The sequence below is a fragment of the Pteropus alecto genome, unplaced genomic scaffold, assembly GCF_000325575.1.
Source record: "Pteropus alecto unplaced genomic scaffold, ASM32557v1 scaffold57, whole genome shotgun sequence".
Lineage (NCBI taxonomy): Eukaryota > Metazoa > Chordata > Mammalia > Chiroptera > Pteropodidae > Pteropus > Pteropus alecto.
The window spans coordinates 9,966,966-9,973,655 of NW_006442508.1; the positions used below are offsets into that span (position 1 = coordinate 9,966,966).

Sequence of the window (6,690 nt, forward strand, 5' to 3'; positions counted from 1 at the left end):
ATTCTCACATTTTTTACTGTTTTTAGTGAAGACATCAAAAGCTAATATGAAAATGTACATTTTAACTGGGAGGGGTAGCACATTAAGTCATTAATAATAATTACTTGAATGACTTCATCTAGTTATCCAGCCAGTTACTGGGCAGTTTCCCAATAGCAAAGATGCCTTTTGATCCTGGAGAGAAGACCAGAGGATGTCTGTCTGTCTGAAAGACAGACTCTGGGTGTGGGCCCGGGAAGACACTAAAAAGAACCTTACTGTTTCCCTATTTTTTTTGGATTGGTCTGGTCCCATTGTTTGAGTGGTTTGGGCTGAGATCATGAGAATTATTCTGGCTATAAGTAATTGCTTTATTGTAAACTTCAGACCATATGAAGAGTCTGAATTAAGTGCCTGGGTTACACATTCACCAACTATGTGAATTTATATGTTTTACTTAAACTCTTAGAGCTTCAGCTTCTCATAAAAAGTAGGAATAATAATATAAACCTAACTTACCTTAAAGAGGTCCTGTGAAAACTGAGTAAATTAACGAAAGTGAGAATGCTTTGCAAATTAAAGAGGGTTATCCAAAGGATCAGAAACCATGCTCCTTGCTATTTTCCCAAATGAATTGAAAACTTATGTCCACACAAAAGCTATATCTACACAAAACCCTATATATAAATTGGAATTTATGAAATTTCCAATATATGAAAACGACAAAGACGTCCTTTGATAGATGAATGGATAAACAAAATGTGGCATATCCATATAGTGAAATATTATTCAGCAATAAAAAGGAATGAGCAATCAAGACATGTAAAGACAGGGAGAAACCTTAAAAGCAAATCACTAAGTGCAAGAAGCCAATCTCCTATATATAAATTGGCATTTATGAAATTGCCAATATATGAAAACAACAAAGACGTCCTTTGATAGACGAATGGATAAACAAAATGTGGCATATCCATATAGTGAAATATTATTCAGCAATAAAAAGGAATGAGCAATCAAGACATGTAAAGACAGGGAGAAACCTTAAAAGCAAATCACTAAGTGCAAGAAGCCAATCTAAAAAGAATACATACTATATGATTCCAACTATCTGACATTCCGAAAAAGGCAAAACTAAGAAGATAATAAAAAGAACAGCAGTTGCCAAGAGTTTGGAGGATGACTAGGTAGAGCACAGGTGGATTTTAGGGCAAGAAATTACTCTGTATGATCCTATAATAAAGGATACATGTCATTATACATTTGTCAGAAACTATGGAATGTACTATTAAACTATGGACTTCAGTTACTAATAATGTATCAAAGGATCATATTACTCTTAATTAAAACCTGTCAGTGGCACCCCAATGCACACCAAATAAAGTCTATACTTTGCATAACAGCATCTAAAACCCTTCATCATCTGGTCTCTTGTTCTACCCATCCTAGATTACTAGGAGTTTCTTAAATAAAGTGTCACGTTCATCTACTGTTTTTGCCTGCCAACATCCACTTTTCCTTCTTGAGGAAAAATCTAATCCATCCTCAGTTTATGTGGTTTGGTTGGGGCTGCTCCACCACATTCGTATTCTGGGTTGGGCATATGCTTTAAGTCAGTCCAATCAGAAGTAATCTAGAAACTTTACTTGGAACTATTAGGAAAAACAAGCCATCTTTCCACTGAGGCTGCTCAAAAACTAGATTGAAACCTGAATGTTCATGACCATCTTTGCCACCTCATAGAAGATACTGACTAAATGAAACCAACAGAGAAGAAAGCAGAACTCAGAGAAGGCAAGAAGATCAGGCTTAATGGCATCCATTGAACATCTGGATCCAACTGATTCTGAAGCTGCCTCTGCATTTCCCACCCCCTTAGACTTTCAATTATGCAAGTCAACAGATTTGCTCTTTATGTTTAAGCCCATTTGAATTGGTCTTCTATTTTTTTACAGCCATAATTCAATGTTTTTCTGTACTTCATTTTGTTTTTCCTCCTCACCACACCTCCTTGGTCTGATAAACACCTTTTTACTCTTCAAGATTCAGTTCTAGAACCACCTCTTTAAGCCTTTCTAGACCAGTTGTCATCCCCACTTTAGGTAGAAAAGACCCTTTTTCTATGGAGCCCCCACAACACTCTGGATTGACTTCCAGCAGAGTATACTACCTGCTCTGCATGAACAGGTTGCCTTCAAAAACATGTTTGCCTAAATATGTAGACGAGACCTTCTAATTTAGATGAAACCAACGAATCCCAAGTATTTGTGATGACATATATTTATAGTAGTTAAAAATAAAAAACACGCCCAATATCCGACAATAGGAGAATTGTCAAGTAAATTTGCATATATCTCCATGTTTGGTATAATGTTATTAAATACATTAAGCCATTAAACTAACATTTATAAGGACATGTAATAATATGGGGAATTACTACAATGAAAAGGGAACTAAAGCAGGATATAAAATTGTAAACACAGTATGATCTCAAGTGTGAAAAAAGATTGGAAAAGAAACAGTAGTCATGACAAAGCACTGTAGTGTATTAAGCATTTACTGTGCGCCAGGCACTGGTGTGGATTTTCTCACTTAATCATTAAGAACCCTATGATGTATATAATTATTATTCGATTTTATTAATGAGAAGACAGACTTAAAGAGATTAAATAATTTTTCCAAAATTTCACAGACTACAAACTCAGGTATATCTGACACCAAAGGCCATCATGCTGTGCCATCAACTGTGCTATCACCAAACTTAGTCACGAAGTTTTTGAATGATTTTTAAAATATCTTTCTGCTTTTCTTTAGTTTCTAAATTTTCTGAAGTAGTATTATCTTTCTAATTAAAAACATACACACAAAATACTTTTTTTAAAGAAGGAAAAAGTACTCAGACACAAACAAAATGTTTTGCTTTTTCTTGAAATGGGTGTTAGTGACACAGCAGAGCCTCAAAGAAGAGCCAGTGGAAGTGAACTGACAACTAAGTGGGACTGGAATTCTCAAGTTTCTTCATTCATTTTTTGGCAAAGCCCCACTGCCAGAAACTCTGTGCATCTAGAGCACTTAACCTTTGGGAGGTCATGACTCATCTGAGAATCTGTTAAAAACCATAGATCTTCTTCCCAGAACAATGCAAGAAGCATGTGCATGCATTCACATATGCACACATTCTGCACACAATTTCAGAGGATTGACAGATGCAAACACATCTATGGATGGGTCCCCTGGTAAAGGTCCCTGATATAAAGTAATATAAAAAGTCCACTTCTGTCTGATTTGTTGAAGCTCAGCTCCACCTCTGGCATCATCATCTACAAGATTAACCATAGATGGCAGTTTTTGCCAAGATGCCTTTCCATCAGTAGGGATGTGCTCTGAGGTCTTTGTTGGTGGGAAGATGGATTTCAGCAGATTCTATCAACATTCTTGACTAATTCCCTGTTAAGTGTCTGAGGATGATGCAGAGGAAAACTAACAGGCTTATATGGATATGAACTCATGCAGAAAGTCATGAAAACAACACAAGAAGAATTCCCAGAAGTGTATTACTTTACTGTTAGAAAGTATTTCATACCCTTGATCCTAGTTGATTCTCAACAGCCCTATGAAGAAAGGGTCATTAGCCCTACTCTACATATAACCCAGGTCTCTACTCTCAACTTCATCTACAAGAGCTGACTATACTTTGGCCAAACCCCAAGTTTGATGCAAGCTCAACTCCTTTACCATTCCAGTGAGAAATCCAACCGATTTAATTAAATATGCCATAATATTTATAGAATCATTGAAGATTCATGAAGCCCCTAGAAGAGTCATCTCACATAGTACCCACCTCTACAAAATCCCAATTAGGCTTCTCCTGAGTCTCTCTGCTCCACTCCCAGATCCTCCCTGCACCCCCACAATCCTCCCTTCCCTCTTATATAACACAGAGCAGTTTCCTTCTTAAGGGGCTTATTAAAGCATCTTACCAATAAAGCTGATGTATTAGACATTTCTGGGTATTTTTTAAATTTGTTTTGTTTTGTTTCTTTATCTTGCCACCCAGCATCCACTTCCCTTTCTTGTGATAACAGCTCTCATTTTTCTTTGGGTAGCCATTCCTCCCCAATTTCCAGTCCATGTCCCAGATATCATGAGCATATGACTCAGGCCAAGCCAATAAGAGCTTCACATTGCCTTGGCCACAGTGATCGGTTTGGGAACTGATGAGTGACTCCTCGGATGCAAGGAGGCCCATAGGGTGTCCAGCTGAGACTTCCAGGAGAAAGGATTTGATTTGGTAAGAGATGAAGCTGAGAGCATATAAAATCTAGAGCTGCTGCCACCATCTTGCAATAAATGGAAACTGAGATCAAAGCCACAGCTGAACGATGGTATGGAACCAAGTCCTGATGATATAATTTGGGCTGGATATCAGCAGTTCTGAAGCTACAAAGATATAGCCAAATCCTATTTCCTGGAACCTGTAAATGTTACCCTATATGGCAGAAAGTGATATTATCTTACACAGGGAAAAAAAAAAATGTGATTACGTTAAGAATCTTGCAAGGAGGAGCTTATCCTGGATTTTCCAGCCCTGAATGTAACCACATGCATCCTTATAAGAGAGAGGGAGATTAGATGCAGACAAAAGAGAAAACACAGACACACAGAGGAGAAGCTGATATGAAAATGAAAGCAGAGATTGGAATGACCATGAGCACTTTAATTGTGGTTCTAAGGAACACCAAGGAATGCCAGATGGCCCCGAGAACCTAGAAGAGGCAAGGTCTTCCAAAGTCTCTGGAGGGAACGTGGCTTTGCCAGCTCCTTGATTTCAGACTTCTGGCCTCTAGAACTAGGAGAGAATATATTTCTGTTATTTTAAGCCACCAAGGTCATAGCAATTAGGAAACTAATAAACCTGCCCTATCCCCTAACTTTTCATTTACTGAGCCAATAAACTACCCTTTTTTCATAGGCCATTTTAAGTTGAGTTTTTTTTTTGTTTTTTGTTTTTTTTGTCGCTTGCAGCAGAAAGATTTTTGAATGACATAGCTAGACTACCTTAAGAATGAATTCTCATACAACCATTAAGATGATAAAAATTTTCTCCATCTCATTGCATATGAATGAGGAAACTTTTCAAAGACATGAAATGATTGTCTCATGGTGATATCACAAGTACATCTGAGACACGCATCGAGTATAAAATCCAAGATCATGTAACCTGGACATGGTTCTATAGTGTAGCGGTTAGCACGTCTGCTTTACACGCAGTAGGTCCTGGGTTCACACCCCAGTGGAGCTACGGTCCAGGGTCTACGGCCATGCCACCCTGAACAAGTCCGATGTCAAATCTCGGAAGCTAAGCAGGGTCGGGCCTGGTTAGTACTTGGATGGAAGACTACCTAGGAAGACCAGGTGCTGTAGGCATAAATAATAATTAAAAAAAATAAAAAGATTATGCTACCCGACCCAAATCTAGTTCTGACTCCATATGACATGTTCTGCAGGGTGTATTTTGTTCATATTTAGTAAGCATAGTAATGACCGTGCATATGGGTTCAACCTCAAACAATTATACAGACAACAGCATTATCACCAACATTATTCCCTTAAACTGTTAGTTTTTCAACTCTTCTCAAAATACCAGCTAAAAAGTGAAGTACAGAATGCCATTTGAAGAGTTCTAATCTATCCATTCTGTTAGAGTCCGTAAAACTCCAGGCTTGGAATAAAGCCAAACCCACAGAACGTTTCTTACTTGGACCACATCACCTTAGGCCCTTTCACAATTACCTTCATTGTACTGTGTTTCAATGTCATGTCCTTGACTTCTATGAAGAAATATGTATTACTGCTTTTACAACAAAAATATTGTTAGGATCATTATGTGTTACCCATTTGAGTACTCCCTATGTAAATCTCATTTGAAGAATATATTATGTAAGTGCTTTTATAAAAACCTTTTCCCCCCTTAAGGAACTGGTATGGTCCTGTCATTTGATTATGAGGTGTATATCATTGATGGTATTCCCTTTATGCTTTGGTTGCCAGAAAGTTCAAGAAGTTCAAGTCATAGTCCAGTATCCATGTTAATCCTTTTAGTAAGTATGCGTATTTATATTCTCTTCTCTAGATATGACTTTCACCTATTTAGATTGGAATTCTAAATGGAGTATGTGATGATTAATTTTGTGGGTCCCAGGGTGCCTAGATATTTGGTTAAATGTTATTCTGGGTATGCCTGGAAGGTGTTTCTGAATGAGATTAATATTTGAAATGGTAGACTGAGTAGATTGATTTTTCCAATGTGGATGGGCCTCATCCAACCTATCCAAGGCCTGAATAGGATATAGGGCTGAGTGCGAAAGAATTCTCTCTCTCAGCCTCACTGACTTCAGAGCTGAGATCAGTTTTCTCCTACCCTCAGATCTTCTGGGTCTAGACTGCTCAGCTTCCACAATCACATGAGCCAATCCCTTATATCTCTTGACTTTATAAACGTATAAAATTTAATTCATATCCTTGAATTCTTGTATACACATTTATATTCACTTCCATATACCATATATATGTATATGTACACATTTTTGCATATGCACATATATATTTTTATATATCCATATATAGTTTTGAGTTCTGGGTAGTCTGCTGTTAGCAACATCTCTTTAAATATGATTCCTTCAGAATATACGAGTTAATATTAAATAGCACTAT

At 37.4% G+C, this 6,690-nt stretch overlaps 1 pseudogene; it reads left to right on the forward strand.

The window, feature by feature from the left end:
- Positions 1–5,287: 5,287 nt before the first annotated feature.
- LOC112471538 lies at positions 5,288–5,403 on the forward strand (annotated as a pseudogene).
- The last annotated feature ends 1,287 nt before the right edge of the window (positions 5,404–6,690 follow it).